Source organism: Hylobates moloch, unplaced genomic scaffold, assembly GCF_009828535.3.
Source record: "Hylobates moloch isolate HMO894 unplaced genomic scaffold, HMol_V3 SCAFFOLD_13, whole genome shotgun sequence".
NCBI classification, from domain to species: Eukaryota; Metazoa; Chordata; class Mammalia; order Primates; family Hylobatidae; genus Hylobates; species Hylobates moloch.
In genome coordinates, this window is record NW_026652288.1 from 3,297,256 (window position 1) to 3,316,663 (window position 19,408).

Here is a 19,408-nt window from a genome sequence, read left to right on the forward strand (position 1 = left end):
CCAGGCTGGAGTGCAGTGGCGCGATCTCGGCTCACTGCAAACTCCGCCTCCCGGGTTCACGTCATTCTCCTGCCTCAGCCTCCCGAGTAGCTGGGACTACACGTGCCCGCCACCACGCCTGGCTAATTTTTTGTATTTTTAGTAGAAACGGGGTTTCATCGTGTTAGCCAGGATGGTCTCGATCTCCTGACTTCGTGATCCACCCACCTCAGCCTCCCAAAGTGCTGGGATTATAGGCGTGAGCCACAGCACCTGGCCCCCAAACACTTCTAGTATTAAATACTGAAGTAAATGTGGTCTACACATACATTTAAGAAACATTAATAGAAATAAGATCCGTGTTACCCAGCGATTCTGGTTCAGGGGTGCGGGTGGCCCATGCCTGACCTGGCAGCTCATGGTGCAGGGTGGGCTCCAGCCCTGGAGAGGACGCTGTCCCATCGCAGGGCAACACACCTGCACTCACACAAGGACCGTGCAGACACGCCAGGGACTCACATGCACACGTGTGGACGCGGGAGGAAACCAGAGTGCCCAGAGACAACCCACGCAGACATGGGGAGAACAAGCAGACGCCGCAGACGGTGGCCCCGGCTGGGACTCAGCGTTTTTCCTCATCAGTGTTACAACGAAGCAAGGTTGGATGAAACAATTCGAAGACTTGCTGCCCGTGGCTTCCCTAGCTACAGCTGTTCAGCAGCATCTAAGACGTTTTCCAGATTTGCTCTGCCATGAACTGGACATGATGCATTAGCGCCCTGAAAGTCATGGAGCCATCATCTGTGGGTCTTCACCCTTTTCTCCCCTCTTATGTCTGATTCTTGCAGAAAACAAGAGCCATTTGGCACTGGCTGCACAGTGCCCTCAATTGGAAGGGAAGAGGGCAGCACTGGCTGAGAGGGCAGAGGAAGCTGGGCCACCTCCTGGAGGAGGGAACACTCTCTGGGTTCTGGGCTTTAGGGAATTAGACAGCAAAGCCCTGTTCCAGGTTCCTGCAGGAGCGCCCACTGCTCCTCCTGGGGGCCGGAGTGGCATCCACAGGGCTGTCGGGGCAGCCAGGATTCCCTGTCTGTGGCTGGCCACCAGGCCGATGGCCCCTGAGTTGACCCAGGCACCCTGCCTTGCCAGGACCAATGCTGAGCACTGTCTGCTGGCTACTGGGTGAGAGAAACGGCACAGCACAGTGACTGTCAGGTGGAAGCTTGGTGAAGCCTGGGCAAGCGCGTGTGGGCCCTGGGAGCCGCCTGCCCTGTAGTTCTGTGGGGGTCAGCAGTGCGTGCACCTCCCTTCCAGATGCTCTGCTCCTGGGGCGTCTCGCACCTGTCTGGGGCTCAGTCTCCTCCGCATACAGGCGAGGAGCTTGGATACAAACACCTCTGCCTCCACACTACCCCTCGCATGTGGGTACCCACTGTCACGCAGTCCCCGCCCCGCAGCCCCTCCACCGGACTTCATGGAGGGGAGTCTGTTAATAGCAGGCACAGTGAAGGCGCACGGGGCCTTTCTTTGTATCTGGTTAATTCAGCAGTGTAGGATTATGCTTGCTTTAAAGCAAACGTGAGGGGCTGTAAACACTGGGCGCGAAGGCAGAACCATTGCCCTGATTTAATTCCCATAACTTTCGAGGAGGGGACCTTTTGTGTAGACTGCAGAATCTGATCTGCAAAGTAGGAGGGAAACGGTTTGGTTAAGGAGAGAGCCGGGATTTATTAGGTGCTGCATTGAGGCATGACCGGAAAGCTGGCACGCATGTATTTCAAAGAGCCCTTTCTGAAGCGTGGGCTGAGATGGATGAACGCAGAGCTGCAGCCTGGGGCTGCCTGGCGGGGGCTGCGGATCCGTGGCTCCATACTGCCATCTAGTGGGAAAGAAGGACGAGGACGGCGGCGCCACACAGGCACGGGGAGGTTTGCAGAGCCAAGGAGGGCGCTCAGGCCGCGGATGCTTGCAGGAATTCTTTTGGATGGCTGTGTGTGTGTGCGTGTGTGCGTGTGTGTGCGTGCACGTGTGTGTGTATGTGCATGTGTGTGCGCATGTGTGTGCATGCACGTGTGTGTGCATGTGCATGTGTGTGCATGAGGTAGGAGGGGAGACGAGTTAGAGGCATAGAAAGAACAAAGAGCGGGCGGGAGCAGGAGGCAGAGGCCGAGGTGTCAGACTCTTCAGAAAGCACCCGGCCTCGCTCCGCATGAGTTCTCATCCTCAGTGACACCCACATTGTGCCCCTATGGTGACAGCAGCCACATAGACCTGACGACCGAAAGAGCAGTCAGGAGAAAGAAAGGTCACTCTGGCCGCTGATGGCAAAGACGAGCTCCCGGTGGAGGCTGGGCCCACCCCACGCAAAGCTCCATCGGCCCGGGAGGCGGGAAACATGCCCGGCGTTTCGTCAGGGGCAGGCCCAGGTCCCTGACAGATGTCGCGTGGCTCTCAATTGTCCTTATTCACGGGCAGCTATTCATCCGGATGTTCCTCCTCCCTTAGGCCTGAAACTGCTCTCGCGCTCTGCCCACGCTGTAGAAGGCAACTCAAGGGCACTGCATGGAAACCGTGCCCTTCGCTTCCCCTGTGGGCCCATCAGGGTCTGTGGCCGGTGAGGGCTGAGGTCACCAGACACAACCCGGCTCGGTTCAGCAGTTCGGAACCAAGAATCACACGTTTCTAAGTTGCAAGCAGAAAAATCGCAGTCTGGCTAATTTAAGCACAAAGGGAATTTGTTGAAAGCGCTTTGGGAGCTCGCAGGAATTCTGGGAGGCCCGGAGCCCCGCCTCGGAGCGTGTGGAAGGGAACAAAGCCCATGGATCATGCTGCCGACCGCAGTCTGCAAGGGCCCCTCCCATGGATCATGCTGCCTGCAAGGGCCCCTCGGCTGCCGGCAGCAGATGCTGGTGGTTGCTAGGCTGCCCGCTGTTGCTATGGAAGCGGCTGTGCTGCTGTGTTTGCATTTCACTAGCTTCCTATGCAGAGCCTGGGGGCCGGTCTATCTGGTACCTAGAGCTCGGGGCCATTTTGTGGGCCTGCACATGTTGTGCACTGCACAAATCCAGAGCCACTATTCGTAGAGCTACAATCTGCACAATTCTACATGGAAGCTTTGTAGGCGTCCATGCCTTAGATACAAAGGAGGCTGGGAAGCACATATTTTTCCATTTCTATGGTGGGAAGAAAATGTGCTTCCTAAGGATGGAGATATCCCAAACGTTGTACATCAGTTATCTTTTGCTGTGTAACAAACCACCCCAAAACTTAGTGATTTGGCTTAGTTTTCTTTTTATTGGAGATGGAGTCTGGCTGTTTGGCAGGCTGGAGTGCAGTGGTATGATCTCGGCTCACTGCAACCTCCCAGTTCAAGCGATTCTCCTGCCTCAGCCTCCTGAGTAGCTGGGACTATAGGCACGTGCCACACGCCCGGCTAATTTTTTGTGTTTTAGTAGAGATGGGGTTTCACCATGTTGCCCAGTCTGGCCTTGAACTCCTGAGTTCAGGCAATCGGTCCGGTTCGGCATCCCAAAACGCTAGGATTACAGGCGTGAGCCACTAAGCCTGGCCAAAACTTTGTGATTTTAAATAATAACCATCCATTTAACCATTAATCTTAACTCTGTAGTCAGCAATTTGGACTGAGATAAGCTGGGCAGTTCTTGTGGTCTTGGCTGGGCTCACCCTGGTGTCTCTGGGTAGCTGGTGGGGTGGCTGGTCTCCAGTGCCTCAGCTGGGAGGCCTGTCTGCAGCCTGCAGACTCTCACCTCAAGTAATTGGCCTGAGCATGTCTGCAGGGTGGCAACAGCATTTTGGCGCTGCTTCAAAACCAAGAGTGGGTGCACACAGGGCTCCCCCGAAGCCTCCACTCAGAGCTAGAGCATCACTCTGTCTCCTTCTGTGCCCAAAGTTGGTCATGAGGTGAGCCCAGGGGTCAGGAAATAGACTCCACCCATGACAGGAGAAGCTGTGGAGTTCCATTGCACAGGGGTGTGAGAGACTGTGGCCACGTTTGCAGTTTGCCACTTGTGTGAAGGAAGTTCAGATGTGGCCAGAATCAGGACAGACATCCACTGTGGCAGGATTTGGGGAGGAGAGGGAAGGGCACTCCAGGTGATCGGCAAGGACTGGGCATGTGTTGAACTGAAGGCCTCGTGGCCCAAGTGGACCCGCCTCCTGCCAGCTACAATCCAGCCCTTGCCTCTTTCCCTGAAGGTGTGCCAGGCACCGTGAGCTGGGGAGGTCCTTTTGCTAAAAAAAATTCCATCAGGGTTTGTTGGGAGATTGTGGAAGCAGTGGGTGTCAAGAAGACAGTTTCTGGCATTGCTCTTGGGCTCAGCTACCACGAGGGTGCTGCCAGGCCACACCGAGATGGTCTGCTCATCCTTGATGACCCCAAGGTCACCTCGTTTCCCTCATCCCATGGGCCATGATGGTGCGTGGCAGAGCTGAGGGAAGACTCTGGTGAGGGCCAAGCTTATTCCAACACGTCCTGTGTATCTTTCCTACTCCTGCTCCCCCTGCACTGCAGTCCTCAGTCATATTCTAAGCCTTTCTCATCCCTTATCCCCCATCGGGCTTCCCTGCCTGGGTTCATCATCTATGGGTGTGTAACGAATTATCCCACGATTAAAAGATCTTAGCTTGCATAGTTTCTGTGGCCCAGGAACTTGGGAGCAGCTTTGCTGGGTGGTTCTGTCTCAAGGAGTCTCAAGAGATTGCAGTCAAGATATCTGCTGGTGCCACGGTCTCATCTGAAGGCTTGACTGGGCCAGAGGATCAGCTTCCAAGGTGGTTTGCTCACATGCCTGCGAGTTATTGCTGGCTGTTGGCAGGAGGACTTGGATCCTGCCACGTGGGCCCCTCTAGAGGGCTGCTGCATGATCTTATGACAAGGCAGCTGGCTTCCCTCCATGTGAGTGATCCAAGAGCCCTTGATGGGAGAAGCTGCAAAGTCACATTGCGAAGAGGAGTGGGCGTGAGGAGAGGCAGTGGACTGTGACTGTGGCTGCATCCCCCACACGGGGGGAAAAGCAATGGCTGCAGTGGCTTTGATGGCTCAGCCTCGGAACCACACGCTGCCATTTCTGTAAGGCCCTGCTGGTTGCACTGGGTGGCCCTGCTCAGCATGGAAGGGATTTACCACCGTGTGAGTGCCAGGAGGTGAGGATCACTGGGGCCGTCTAGGAGGCTGCCCAAGCCCGTTCCTTAGGGTTGTGCTTTTTCTAGATGAAAGCTAGTTCATCCGACCCACACATTCAGGTTATCATCTGATGGAAGCTGAAGAGCTCAAGACACACTCCCTGAGCACTTGTCATGAGCCAGACACTGCCAGAAGCTCTGGGATGACACAGTCAGTGCATGTGACTCTCAGTGAACCCTCTGGTGCGCAGGAAACGTGACTGTCTTTTCTGCGTGTTTCCATTCAGCTGAGTGGAAGAAACTTATTCTCAGCCAGTTCTGGACTTCATGCCCCATTTCCCTGGGGTCGTGTCACAGACAGGGCATTTGCAACTCTGCCTGGAAGGCGCAGAAAGAAGACTGCATGACTGTTTTCAGGCGAAGGTTGCTATGGATAAGAAGGGCTTTGTATTGGCTGTGTAATGCGGCACAGCAAGCTAGCACGAGTTAGAGGCTTAAAGCGCATCCGTGACCTCCCTGTGTCTGTGGTCAGTGCCTGAGCCGCTCCCTGGACCCTCTCTCAGCCTGCAGTTGAGGCGTCCGTGGGCCGCTCTCCTCCCTCTGAGGACAGGACCTGCTTCCTCGTGCACTCCCCAGGTCACTGGTGGGGTAAGCTCCGTGCTGGCTGCTGTCCTCTCTGCAGGGCAGATTGCACCATGACAGCTGCTCCTTCAGGGCAATAAAGGAGAAAAGTCAGGGGTGGGGGTCAAGATGTAAGTCACAGACTTCCGGAACCTCGCCTGGGAAGTGACACCCATCACCTTTGCTGTGTCCTGTTCACCAGAAGTGAGCCACTGGGCTCCACCCACATTGGGGGAGAAGAATTGGGCACGGATGCAGGTGGAGGGGGCCCAGCACCTTGAAGTCACCCTGCCCAGGCTGGCACATGTGTCCCAGGAGTGTGATATGAGGGTGGGCAACATGGAAAACATGCACAGCTCATGTGACTGTCAAAGGAATGACTAGTTTGTTTGTTTTTTGAGACAGGGTCTCACTCTGTTGCCCATGCTGGAGAGCAGTGGTGCAATCACAGCTCATTGCAACCTTGAACCCCTGGGCTCAAGCGATCCTCCCACCTCAGCCTCCCAAGTAGCTGGGACTACAGGTGTATGTCACCATGCTTGGCTAATTAAAAAAAATTTTTTTTTCAGAGATGGGGTCTCACTGTGTTGCCCAGGTTGGTCTCAAACCCCTGGGCTCAAGAGATCCTCCCATCTCAGCCTCTCAAAGTGCTGGGATTATAAGCATGGCCCACTGTGCCCAGCCTTAGAATGACAAGTTTTAAGTATCTGCCTAATTAAAGGGACAGCATTAAGGAAACCACTAGCCTCTTGCAGCTGGAGCCATAAGACAAGCCTGGAGCATTGCCCCTGAGCTCTGCCGCGTGTTTCTGCTGGAGCCCTTGAGTGCTGCCCAGTGCTTCTGCTGCCCCCGGGCGCTGCCCCGTGCTTCTGCTGCCCCTGAGCGCTGCCCCGTGCTTCTGCTGCCCCCGGGCGCTGCCCCGTGCTTCTGCTGCCCCCGAGCGCTGCCCCGTGCTTCTGCTGCCCCTGGGCGCTGCCCCGTGCTTCTGCTGGAGCCCCGCCAAGCCTGTCGCCCGCTCCGGCGGGGGCGGTGGGTGGCCTGCTGTCAGCAGAGCCAGCGAGCTCCCACTGGAATGGGGCAGGGGGAAGAAGAGGTGGGAGGTTGTTGTGCCTGAAGAGCGGACATTTCCTCAACATCAGGTCCCCACCTAGTGAGCGGACACCCGCTTCAGGCAGGGGCTGCACAGGGGTCGGGAGGAGCCCGTCCAGGGAGCCAGCACTCCATCACCGCAGGCTGATCTCCTTGCCTCCTGGGAGTCCAGGGAGGGCGTGGATGGCGGCATTATTCTGGGGCTGCTCCAGCCCTTTCCATGAGAATCCGTATGTCTTGGCAAGACCAAGGCAGGAGTGTTGAAGCCCCTACAGAGCTCCAAGAACAGCCTCACGTGTGGCTCAGGCCACTGCTCTGGGACCACCTCTCTGCCAGTTCTTGTTCTCCTCCCACCCCACAGATGGGTCCACAGGATGTCTGCTGTGCCACGATGGAAAGTTCTGTAGCTGTGCAGCCCAGCCTGTCGCCACTGCTGCATGTGGCTGTTGGGCACCAGAAACTTAGCTCATAAGACAGAGTATCCAAACTTTCAACTTCACTAAATTAAATTGATTTTAGCATTAGAGAAGTACTGAATTTAGCATAGCTAGTGGCTGCCATGTGGATGGGGCAGCTAGCTGGCAGAGCCCTATGCTCAACCTCTGCCACAGCCCAGCAGCCCCAGCATCGCCCTGGAGCTTGGAGAAATCTCAAGCCTCAGGCCGTATCTCAGATCTGCAGAGTCAGAATCTGCACTTCAACCAGCTCCTAGGTGATTTGGAAGCACATTAGATTGTAGGAGCCAGATTGGTGTGGAGGGCAGAGGTCAGGGTGTGGAGGGCAGGGGTCAGGGTGTGGAGGGCAGGGGTCAGGATGCCTTCCTCCATGGCTTTATCTGTGCTGCGGCCTAGGCTTAGCGAAACCACAAGGAAAAAAATAGGCCCTTCTGTTCTCCGCACCATGAGCTTTGTGACTGATCCGAGGGGGCGAGCGGGGGCACTACGCTGCTGTGGCGGAGAAGTCACGGGTGACAAGAACTGCCAGGGACGAAGCCACGTGCGTTAATTCATTAAAATACAGTCAGCTACGGAAGGCAGCATAGGATGTGGTTTTGTTCTTAAAGAATTTCATCTGGATGGGAGACAGATGTGTAAATATGGACTCGAAGGCCGGGGGAGCTGAGATCAGACAACAGGGGCTGGACGCGTCCTAACTGTGGCTGGGTGGTGGGGCTGAGAGACGGGTTGGGGTTGGGGGTGGGGTTTTCAGTTGGAGGTGGCCTTGAGCCGGCCTTTCAAATGGCTTTGCTTTCCTCTGGGAAAGCTGGAGTTCAGGAGGAGAAGGCCGGGTCAGGCCCTGGGGAAAGAAAACCCAGGAAGGAAAAAGAAGTGTGTGGGTGATGGATCTCCCCGGGACGCAGGTTGTCTTTCTGGAGCCCCAAAGGCCCCTTTGTGCGCCATCCGCTGTGCTGGGTTCTGGTTCCAGCTCAGCCCCTCCCTGCTCAGGTGACCTCGGGCGGCTTTCCTGCCTTCAGGGCCCCAGCTGATTCATCTGCAGAGTGGATAGCTTGCCCTGCAGGGTTGCTGTGGCGCAGCAAGGCAACGTCTGTTACTGCACCTCGAAGCCGGGCTCAGCTGTTTCTTTCTGCATGGAAAGTTCTTCTGCAGACAGTGGGGCCTTTAAAGGCGGGCAGCATGTGTTGTTTTTATGCCATGGGCCTAGCATCCACGTGGCAAGGTGCCCTTTCTTAAGCATCTGTGGGCTTCTTTAAATTCCATGAAAATTTTGTGTGTATTTACTTTTTCTGGGGCTGAGGGGCCCTAGCCAACCTCTCCCAAGGGCCCCTGTCTTCTCTAGTAGGTCAGGACCCACTGCTGGGTGTGCTCAGTGTTTTCCCAATTATTAATGATTAGTGAATAGGTGATGTCTAGAGATAAAACTTTAACTCAGGTTACTGGCGGGACCAGGAAGGTGGGGGTTTCAGGCCCAGGCCAGTGGCCGGAGGCAGCTTTGTTAGGGGTAGGGAAGGGCCCTGGGACCAGCAGGGACCACGTCTGGCTTCGGGCCTTGTGAGAGGGTCTTGCCTGCTTGGCTTCTCCGGGGAGGGGCTGCTCCCCGTCTTACTTCGTCTCTCTGCAACACTTGTGACATCATACAGGCACAGCCAATCTCTGCCAAGTTCTGTCTCTACCTCAGGCCCCTGTGCATTCTCTCCGAGCTGGCACTCAAGCACAGTGGGACCTTGGCTGGCTTCTGGGGAGCAAGAGATCCATTTCTGAATACTGGATTTCTGACTCCTGGGTGAGCTGGAGTGTGGTTTATAAATACCTTGCTATCTTTAAGGTTGGCTTTGCTAAAAGAATAGGGTGACAGAGATGAATTTCAGTAATGCAACGAACCCTCGACACTTGGAGGGTGACAGAGGGTAGATGGTGGCAGACACCACTTTGTGCCGTTGAACTGTGTTGGTATCGGGCATGGCCCAAACACCTGGAGGGGCCCCAGAGGCGGGTCAGGCTTCTGGGCTCTGGTCACTGCTCTGTTTGGTTTCAAATCATGTGACTTTGGCCTTTTTAAAAAAAATCTAAAGAGGCTGGGCACGGTGGCTCATGCCTGTAATCCCTGTACTTTGGGAGGCCGAGGTGGGTGGATTGCTTGAGTTGAGGAGTTTGAGACCAGCCTGGACAACATGGCAAGACCCCATTTCTACCAAAAATACAAAAAAATAGCCAGGCATGGCGATGCGTGCCTGTGGTCCCAGCTACTTGGGAGGCTGACACGGGAGAATTGCTTGAGCCCGAGATGGGGTTGGGGTGGAGGTTGCAATGAGCCAAGATCACACTACTGCACTCCAGCCTGGATGACAGAGTGAGACCCTGTCTTCAAAAAAAAAAAAAAAAAAAATCTAAACAACTAAGGCCATGGTGAACTAAATCTATATTCAAAACAAGAATCACAAAGTAGAACTAAATGTAAATATATTCCAAGAGTTGCCGGTAGCCAGGGGTCTCGTGCAGTTGACCTTGGGCTGCTCGGAGTCCCTGCTCAAGCTCACTCTAGTTTTGTCCCAAACTTGAACAAACCGCTTCTGTTATTTCACCATAAATCTCATACTTTTGGCCAAAGGCTTCTTCGGAACTCATTGACAGTGATGACAAAGCCCCTGAAGGTTTTCTTCTTTACGAGGGAGTAACTCTTCCACCAGCACAGCCTTCCCTGCTTGTCAGAGGAACGTCTGTCTTTCTTGTGCTTGCTAGAGTGGCCTGGTCATACCTTTTCTTATTTTAAGGCTAATCTCAAAAGAAAACATAGTATGAGCACCACTTGACTGCCTGAAATTTCATGACTCTGGAGAGTCATTGCCTCGTCGCCTTGCCGTAACCCATGATAACGCTCGTCATTTGCGGTGATTAAGTTGAAATTTGCAGGTAAAGATTTAGCATGTTCCTCAAACATCAGAGCTGACCCTAGGTCTGGTCTCAGCCACAGCAGAAAATGTATTTAAGAGCTCCCTTGAGCAGGCAGTGGGAGGGGTTGTAGCAATGGGCCCAGAAGCAGCTGCCACAGCCGAGGTCGCGTGGCTCCTTCCTTTCTTGCCTGGACCTTGGCTATTTTATCAACAGAAACGGCAGGGACCAGTGAGCAGAGAGCTCAGCAAGCTCATGGCGCAAGAGTCCTGGAGCTGTCACCTCCACCAGGGCGGAGAACGGCCCCTTATACGCCAGCTCTTGGCTGCCTGGAATCTCTCCGGAACCTCCACGGGGCCCTGCACAGCACAGGCCACTGTGGATACTTTTGGGATTTGTGGCTGAGGAGAGAAATTTAGGAAAGACAAATGTCACGGCCCTTTTCACAGTAGACACTGGTTGGGCCTGTGCTGTGGCCTGGAGGCCCACCTTTAAACGTCTCTCTTCTTTCTCACTTTTTTTTATCTTAGGGGTGGGGAGACTTCTCACGTAACAGCCTTTGAGGTTGTGGGGTGCTATGGTTTGGATGCTTGTCCCCCAAACCTCATGGTGAAATCTGATCCCCCATGTTGGAGGTGGGGCCCAGTGGGAGGAGTCTGGGTCATGGGGGCGGATCCCTCATGAAGGGCTTGGTGCCGTTCTGGAGGTGGTGAGACGGTTCTTGCTCTGTTAGTCCGGTGAGAGCTGCTTGTTAGGACGAGCCTGGCGTCCCTCCCATGCTTCCTCTCCTGCCCTGTGGTGTCTGCACGCGGCTCCCCTCACCTCCCACCAGGAGTGGAAGCAGCCTGAGGCCCTCGCTGGAAGCATATGCTAGCACCGTGCTTTCTGTACCGCCTGCAGAACCGTAAGCCAAGTAACCCCCTTTTCTTTATGAATGGTCCAGCCTCAGGCATTCCTTCACAGCAACACAAATAGGCTAAGACATTGGGAGAACACAGATAATAAATTTTCCAATATTTGGGGAGATGATGATGCCTTTACTGTTGTTATAAATAAAGTTTCGGTGCTGCCGAACAAACAGCACTTGAATATAAATTTTTTTTTCTTTTTTTTTGAGACGGAGTCTCGCTCTGTCGCCCAGGCTGGAGTGCAGTGGCGCAATCTCAGCTCACTGCAAGCTCCACCTCCCGGGTTCACGCCATTCTCCTGCCTCAGCCTCTCCGAGTAGCTGGGACTACAGGTGCCTGCCACCACGCCCGGCTAATTTTTTTTTTTTTTTTGTATTTTTAGTAGAGACGGGGTTTCACCGTGGTCTCGATCTCCTGACCTCGTGATCCGCCCGCCTCGGCCTCCCAAAGTGCTGGGATTACAAGCGTGAGCCACTGCGCCCGGCCCCTATAAATTTTTTTTTCTTCTTGGCAAGACCATTTACTTCTACAGAAGGGCGTGCCCTCTCAGATGGAGCAATGGTGAGCGCACACCTGGACAAGGGAGGAGAAGGGGTTCTTATTCCTGACGCACGTGGCCCCTGCTGCTGTGTCATTCCCCTATTGGCTAGGGTTAGACCGCACAGGCTAAACTAATTCCGACTGGCTAATTTAAAGAGAGTGATGGGGTGAGTGGTTTGGTGGGGAAAATGGTTATGGCAGAGCAGGAAATCGGAATGAGTCAGGGTGGAGCAGGTGATCCAAAGAGGTTGCTTTATGAGGAAGTTAAGTTTAAAAGTAGAAGGCAAAGAATTGAACATACTGACATATTGATTCTTTGAAGAGAAATTTAGAACTTATATCTAACACTGTTTTTTTTCCATAATAAAGTGAGAGGGGCTGTGGTTTCAAACAGCATAGGCCTGGGGTTGGACTCATCTGCATTCATAACCCGTCCCCCTCCCTGTTCATTAGCTGAATGACATTGGGTGAGAGCCTCTGTCCCGTCTCTGAGCTTCTTAGCAATGGGTATAATAATGTGTGACTCCAAGGCCTGGAGTACGGGAGATACGGGAACAAATATCGAGCTATGGAGTTCATGCTTAGAGACATCAGTTCCCTTCCTTCTGCTCCTGGCTCATGGTACACATGTGTTTTGAAAACCATGCCAGGGGGATCTGACCTGAATGCACCCAAGCATTTAGCTGCTGGGTCATTGGCAGAAAAGCCTCAAGCGGGGGTTCAGGGAAGGCTTTAATTAAGCTTGGCCTGTGGGGGCTGCTGACTGGGCCGGATCTGCTGTGAAACAAGAGGAGCTTGATGTTCTAGGAGAAATGCTTGGGGCCCAGGACCATCTCCTGGAGGGAAAAGAATGAGTGTTCCCAGAGAAACAGACCAGCGCTGGGGCTGTTCCCTGAAATTCAGGTTAAGTGTCCTGGGCTTGTGAACCAGGCACAACAGATGCTGCAAGTCTTTGCTTTGGGAAGCTGTCCAGGGTCATTGCCCCTCTCAGCCTAAACCTCTTAGCACCTCTCCGACGATGCTTTTCACTTTGGTAGTGATTGATAACTCCTCTTGGTTGTTGAGAAGTTTGGATGAAAAGCTCTAGGTGGCCGGGCACGGTGGCTCACGCCTGTAATCCCAGCACTTTGGGAGGCCGAGGCGGGTGGATCACGAGGTCAGGAGATCGAGACCATCCTGGCTAACATGGTGAAACCCCGTCTCTACTAAAAATACAAAAACGAAATTAGCCAGGCGTGGTGGCAGGCGCCTGTAGTCCCAGCTACTCGGGTGCCTGAGGTGGGAGAATGGCGTGAACCCGGGAGGCGTAGCTTGCAGTGAGCCGAGATGGTGCCACTGCACTCCAGCCTGGGCGACAGAGCGAGACCCTGTCTCAAAAAAAAAAAAAAAGAAAAGCTCTAGGTGTGTGCTATAGTTTCATGTTGCTGTTGTTACAGGTCCTTAGCGTCTTACAGAATGCAGATTTCTGATCTCATGGTCTGTTTGGCAGACCTCCAGGTAGGCTCATTGGATCCGTCTGCTCTGGGTTTCATGAGGCTGGGTTCCTGTCAGAGGCTCTGGGAGTATCCTCATCTGCCTTGCTGGGGTTGTGGGCAGAATCCAGCTCCTTGAGCTGGTGGGACTGAGGTCCCCTGTCCTTGCTGGCAGCAGCAGGGGCCGCCCTGACCTCCCAAAGCCTCTCTCAAGTCTCTGCCCATGAGCCCTGAGCTTCCGAGCTCAGTCATGATGTGGCTTCTCTCTTTTGAAGCCTGATTCAAAGTCACACTTGGATTCTTTCTGACTTCCTTTTCTGCTCCACGGCTCTCTGTTTCCAGCCAGAGAAAGTCGCCTGCTTTAAGGCCTTGTGTGATGACACTGGGCCCATCCAGATCGTCCAGAATTACTCAGGCCCATCTTAGGGTCTGTGGCTTCGTTATGTCTGCACATTCTGCTTTGCATATATGGTGAGAAATACACAGGTCTCAGGATTAGGGAGCACGCATTCTGGAGCACGCCCTGCTCACCACAGGGCAGAAGTGTTGACTCCAAGGCCCCACAGGCAGGTCTTTGTAATTAGCACATCCTGCTCACCACAGGGTGGAAGTGTTGACGCCAAGGCCCTGCAGTCTGGTCATTTGTAATTAGCACATTCCTAGTCACGAGTGGGTGCTTTAGGAATTAATGGCTGATGAGATATAGGGACTAATTTCAAGGCACCACCTGCAGCAGAACCTATGTTAGTTACAGCATGAAGAACCCCTGATTTTTTTTTATATATAATTTTTTATTTTACAAATGTGTTGGGTACATGTGAAAGTGTGTTATGTGTATATGATGGACAGTGATCAGCCCAGGGCATTTAGGGTGTCCATTACCTGAGTACAATCCATTCTTATAGCCTGCAGTCACCCTACTCTCGAAAGAGAATAGTTCATGACACATAAAACTGGTATGAAATCCAAATTTCAGTGTCCATAAATAAAGTTTTGCTGGAACACAGCTGCCTTCGTTCACTTATGTAATGTCTGAAGCTGCTTCCTGCTGCAGCGGTGAGGGAATATAGACCTGTGAAGTGTTTATTACTGGGGGGCCTGGCAAGGCTGCGACCCTCAGTGTGGTGGAAGAGCACTAGCTTTGGAGTCAGAGGAAGACATGAGTTCACTTTCCATGGGGAGTATGGAAACATAGTGCCCGCACTGTAAGGTGGTTTTAGAGGCAGAAATACCATTGTACCCAGCAATCCCATTACTGGGTATATACCCAAAGGAATATAAATCATTCTGTTATAAAGAAACATGCACCCACCTGTTCACTGCAGTACTATCCATGATAGCAAACCAACCTAAATGCTCATCAATGATAGACTGGATAAAGAAAACATGGTACATATACACCATGGAATACTATGCAGCCATAAAAAATGAGATCATGTCCTTTGTAGGAACATGAATGGACCTGGAAGCCATCATCCTCAGCAAACTAACACGGGAACAGAAAACCAAACACTGCGTGTTCTCACTTCTAAGTGGGAGCTGAACAAGGACAGCACACAGACATGTTGGGAAAAACATCACATACTGGCGCCTGTCGGAGGGTGGGAGGAGGGAGAGCATCAGTGATGAAGAATAGCTAAGGGATGCTGGGCTTAATATCCAGGTGATGGGATGATCTGTGCAGCAAACCACCATGGCACACGTTTACCTACGGAACAAACCTGCACATCCTGCACATGTATCCCTGAACTTAAAATAAAAGTTGGAAAAAAACCTCTATGTCAGAAATAGTATCTGCCTGGCGCACAGTAGGTCTTCAATAGTAAGTAGCCAAATAGATGGTTTTGCAGTGTCATTGAGGGTTTCCTACGTTGATGAATGGTTATTGAAGATTTCTAAGATCACTACTAAAAATTGATATTACTTCTAAGGTCATTAATAAGAAAGGATATTGAAATAATGGGTCCTTTTCTATAACATGCACAAACATGCTTTGTAAAACCACACACCTGTGCTGTCTGATAGAACTTTCTGTAATGATGGAAAATCTCTTCTGTGCTGTTCAGTATAGTAGCCATCAGCCACATGTAACTTCCTAGCACGTAAAATGTGGCTCATATGACTGAAGAACTGGATTTTGAATGTCATTAGATTTAAATTTAACTACCACGTGTGGCAAGTGGTTCCCATGTCAGCGCAACTGTGGAACACTTAGACACCCACTGCCAGCACCAAACCGTGTGAGGTCTTGCCCAGCACCTCATGGTGGGGCATCTCTCTTAGTTAAAGGTCTGTCTTTTTTGCCTAAAGACAAAGTAGTAGAAAAGGATACGAGTGGCTGCAGAGCAAACGGTGGCTGAATTTTATACCCCTGCCACCACTTTGCCACCCCTGCTGCTTCTATTAAATGGAAGCAGTTTATTCAACCAGAGGTGAATGTGCCTTTGAAACTTATCTTTATGGTGGCTCCTCTGTAGGATTTTACAAGGGTCTGTTTGTTTTGCTTTTATCTCGAGGTAACACATTTTAAACACATGTGAGTAGCAGGGTCTCAACTGCAAATGGAGCTTGGCCAAGAGAATAATAAAAACAGTTTAAGGAAATATTTCTTGGAAGCTGCTGAAAAGGTCTCTTTATAAATCCTGTTCTCTAGAGAAGCCTGCAGGCATGGGGGTCAGTGAGTGGACATCAATTTGTGGGAAGGCTAAGGACAAAGGCTACAGGGAATTTTTCACCCCAAATTAAATTCATTTCTGCCAATCAAGGCAGATGTTTTGGGCCAGGTGCTGTGACTCATGCCTGTAATCCCAGCATTTTGGGAGGCTCAGGTGGGAGAATTGCTTGAAAATAGGAGTCCAAGACCTGCCTGGGCAACATAGTGAGACCCTGTCTCTACAAAAAGAAGTAAAAATATGGTTTGATGTGGTGGTGCGCACCTGTAATCCCAGCTACTCAGAGGCTGAGGTGGGAAGATCGCTTGAGCCCAGGAGTTTGAGGCTGCAGTGAGCTATGATTGTGCCACTACATCATTCCAACCTGGGCAACAAAGGAAGACTGCCTCCAAAAAAAAAAAAAAAAACCCAAACCCCCTCAAACCAGATGTTTCCAAATCCTTGATTTCATTTGAAAAAACAAACTTAGTCTTGAAAACTGTTATGATTTTCGAGGTACCACAAATGGCACCTCAAATATATATAAATATATACAAAAATATTTGTAATGAGCTTGAGGAAAGTGTGTTCACCCAGTTTGAATAATAGGTTTCATGAGTCAGCCTGCCTGTTGACCCCGGGTGGTGCCTGTAGCAGCGAGATGGGTCCTGGAAATGCCCTGTCTGCTTGACGGCATCAGCTGTAGATGGCATCGCCACACTGATGTTTTCTGAAGATGAGCTTTTATTTATTTCCCAGAGAAACATTTCCAGAGGGAGCATTCTTCCCCTCCCCCCCCTTTTTTAAAGTACTGAGTTGAAGTGTTTTTTTAAAATTTTATTTTAAGTTCTGGGATACATGTGCACCATGGCACATGCTACATAGGTAAACGTGTGCCATGGTGGTTTGCTGCACAGATCCACCCATCACCTAGGTATTAATCCCCACATGCATTAGCTCTTTGTCCTGATGCTCTTCCTCCCGCCACCCCCGACAGGCTGGAGAGTGTGATGTTCCCTTTCCTGCGTCCATGTTTTCTCATTGTTCAACTCCCACTTATGAGTGAGAACATGCGGTGTTTGGTTTTCTGTTCCTGCGTTAGTTTGCTGAGGTTAATGGCTTCCAGATCCACCCAGGTTCCTGCAAAGGACATGTTCTCATTCCTTTTTATGGCTGCATGGTATTCCATGGTCTATATGTACCACATTTTCTTTATCCAGTCTATCATTGATGGGCATTTGGGTTGATTCCGTGTCTTTGCTATTGTGAATAGTGCTGCAATGAACACATGCGCACATGTATCTTTATAGTAGAACTATTTATATTCCTTTGGGTATATAACAGTAATGGGATTGCTGGGTCAAATTGAAGTGTTTTACTGTCTAAGTTGAGTGTGAGCTTCAGTGGGGTGAGGCTACACAGAGTGAAGCGTGAAGGCTGCTGGTACCTTGAGAAAGGGTATAAATGCTTTTCTCTTTCTTTTGATCTCTTTCTCTGTTGAATTTACAGCCTCTGGTATATGCGTGTAAGATAGAATGCTCTGTGTAGGTTATTGGAGGCACACCAAAGGAAAAGATGAAAGACTGTATACACAAAAGGCCAGCCTGCACCTCCAGTGCTCTCTGCTTCCCAGGGAAGCTGATCAATACAGACATAGTGGGTCATGCCCCACGTTACCAGGACCCCTGGCTTCTACCACCACAGGGGGGTGGCTGGGAGGGAACATTACATTATTGACTTAGGCAAAATGCTTGAGCGCTCTGTATCGGGGCATAGTGAGCTTGCTGGAGCTGATGGGGAAAAAGTTAAGCTGTTTGGTGTATCCAGTGTTCTGTAATGACTTAGCGTATCACATAGTCGGCAAGCCTCTGCTGTGTGCCTGTGACTGGCCCAGCACTGCATGATTTTGCGTGGAGAAGAGGACGATGATGAAGGGGTGTGTGCAGGGGGAGCCCGGGGACTTGGCGAGACCTACAGGCCAAAGCCGGGCTGCTTGGTCTGTAACCTGCCCACGCTGCAGCCTCAGCATCTACACCCTTCAACCCACAGCCTCCCCACGTGGAGTGTGCATCCAATCAGGACAGGCAGATAAGAAATATATATGCCCAGCCAGGCCTGTGCTGTGATACAGCAAACAGGGCACTGCACAGTTACCATCACCCATCCTTGATGAACGGGCCGCAATGTTGCTAAGAGCTCTGTGAAGAAGCGATTTTAATTCCAGCCAGTCTGTAGGTTGTGTGTCTGTGCGGTGGTTTAGCACCGCTTTAAATTCTGCATTGCATGGTGGGGGCGACTGTGGTGGGTGAGCTCTGCACCGTAATCTTTTCGGAGATTTTCCAGCACAGTCTAATAAAATTCTCTTTGACGACAGGCCTGTCCCACACCTGTGCTGCTCAGCAGTGAGGCCGCAGGTGCCTCGGGAGCACATGAAATGTGGCCAGAGCAAAGGAGGAACTGGATTTTGAGTTTTACATAATTTCAAGTAATTGAAGTTTAACTTTGTTAAATGCCCAGTTGTGGCCAGTGGCTTCCAGATTGGACAATATGGGTCCCAGCAAAGGCACCATCAGCTCCTGTGGTTCCCTGGACCACTGGCCTCCATGCCTGCACCCGTGGTCTCCCCTGCCTGGTTGTCTGTCCTTCCCTATACCACCTGGCCTGGCATCCACTTCTGAAGGGAGGTTCCTGAGCCCGCAGAGCTCACTGAGTGTGTGGCTTCAGTCAGTGCACCTCGAGGTGGCCCTGTCTCCGCATTCCCTGGGATGGTCGCCACCTCATCGGTCCCCTCCACTGCACCATGAGCTGTTGAAGAGCAAGTGCACACTCAGCCCCGGGCATGGCGTCTGCGCATCCGGGAGCTCTGCACACGGTGTTGAATGAATGAGCACAGAACCAGGTGGAGTTTGTTGAACCAACACTCCCGTGACACTCACTGAGCTCCAGCGCGCTTCCTGGGGCTTTCCGCTGTCAGTCACGTTTGGATACATCGCGGTTGGCCATATGGTTCACTTTGCAGCCGCGGGCTTTGACAATTCACTTGATCTCTCAAAGATGCGTTCCTTTTCACTTGTAGCATGTGAATGATACCAAAATCACAGGTTATTCTGACGACTGAAATGAGATAAACTGAACAGCGCACGACATTCCTGTGAACTCACAGTAAATGTTAGGGGGTTTACTAGGGACACACTGGTGAACAAAATAAAACTTACTGCTGGTGTGGAGTGCGCATCTAATCTGGAAAGGCAGATTATACATATATATATATATATTTTTTTTTTGAGACTGAGTTTCGCTTTTGTTGCCCAGGCTGGAGTGCAATGGCACAATCTCGGCTCACTGCAACCTCCGCCTTCCGGGTTCAAGCGATTCTCCTGCCCCAGCCTCCTGAATAGCTGGGACTACAGGCATGCGCCACCATGCCTGGCTAATCTTTGTATATTTAGTAGAGATGGGGCTTCTCTACATTGGTCAGGCTGGTCTCGAACTCCCGACCTCAGGTGATCTGCCCTCCTCGGCCTCCCAAAGTGCTGGGATTACAGGTGTGAGCCACTGCATCAGGACAATAATAAATATTACAGAGAAGCAGTGGCATGTGTGCTCATATTATTTGGGAACAAAGGTGGGCCCGGGTAAGGGGTGTTGGGATGCCTGGG

The 19,408-nt window shown here is 51.8% G+C and overlaps 1 protein-coding gene across 2 annotated transcripts in view; it reads left to right on the forward strand.

Moving 5' to 3' along the window:
- Positions 1 to 7,694: 7,694 nt before the first annotated feature.
- The window catches only part of ALLC (allantoicase), a 43,099-nt gene continuing 31,385 nt past the window's right edge, over positions 7,695 to 19,408 (forward strand). The window contains exon 1 of one of the 2 annotated variants that reach the window (XM_058426851.1): positions 7,695 to 7,827. The gene's annotated coding sequence lies outside the window, so the exon portion shown is untranslated. Of the gene's footprint in view, positions 7,828 to 8,977; positions 9,073 to 19,408 lie in introns of those variants that run through there. The other variant, XM_032172118.2, reaches the window with a different exon arrangement.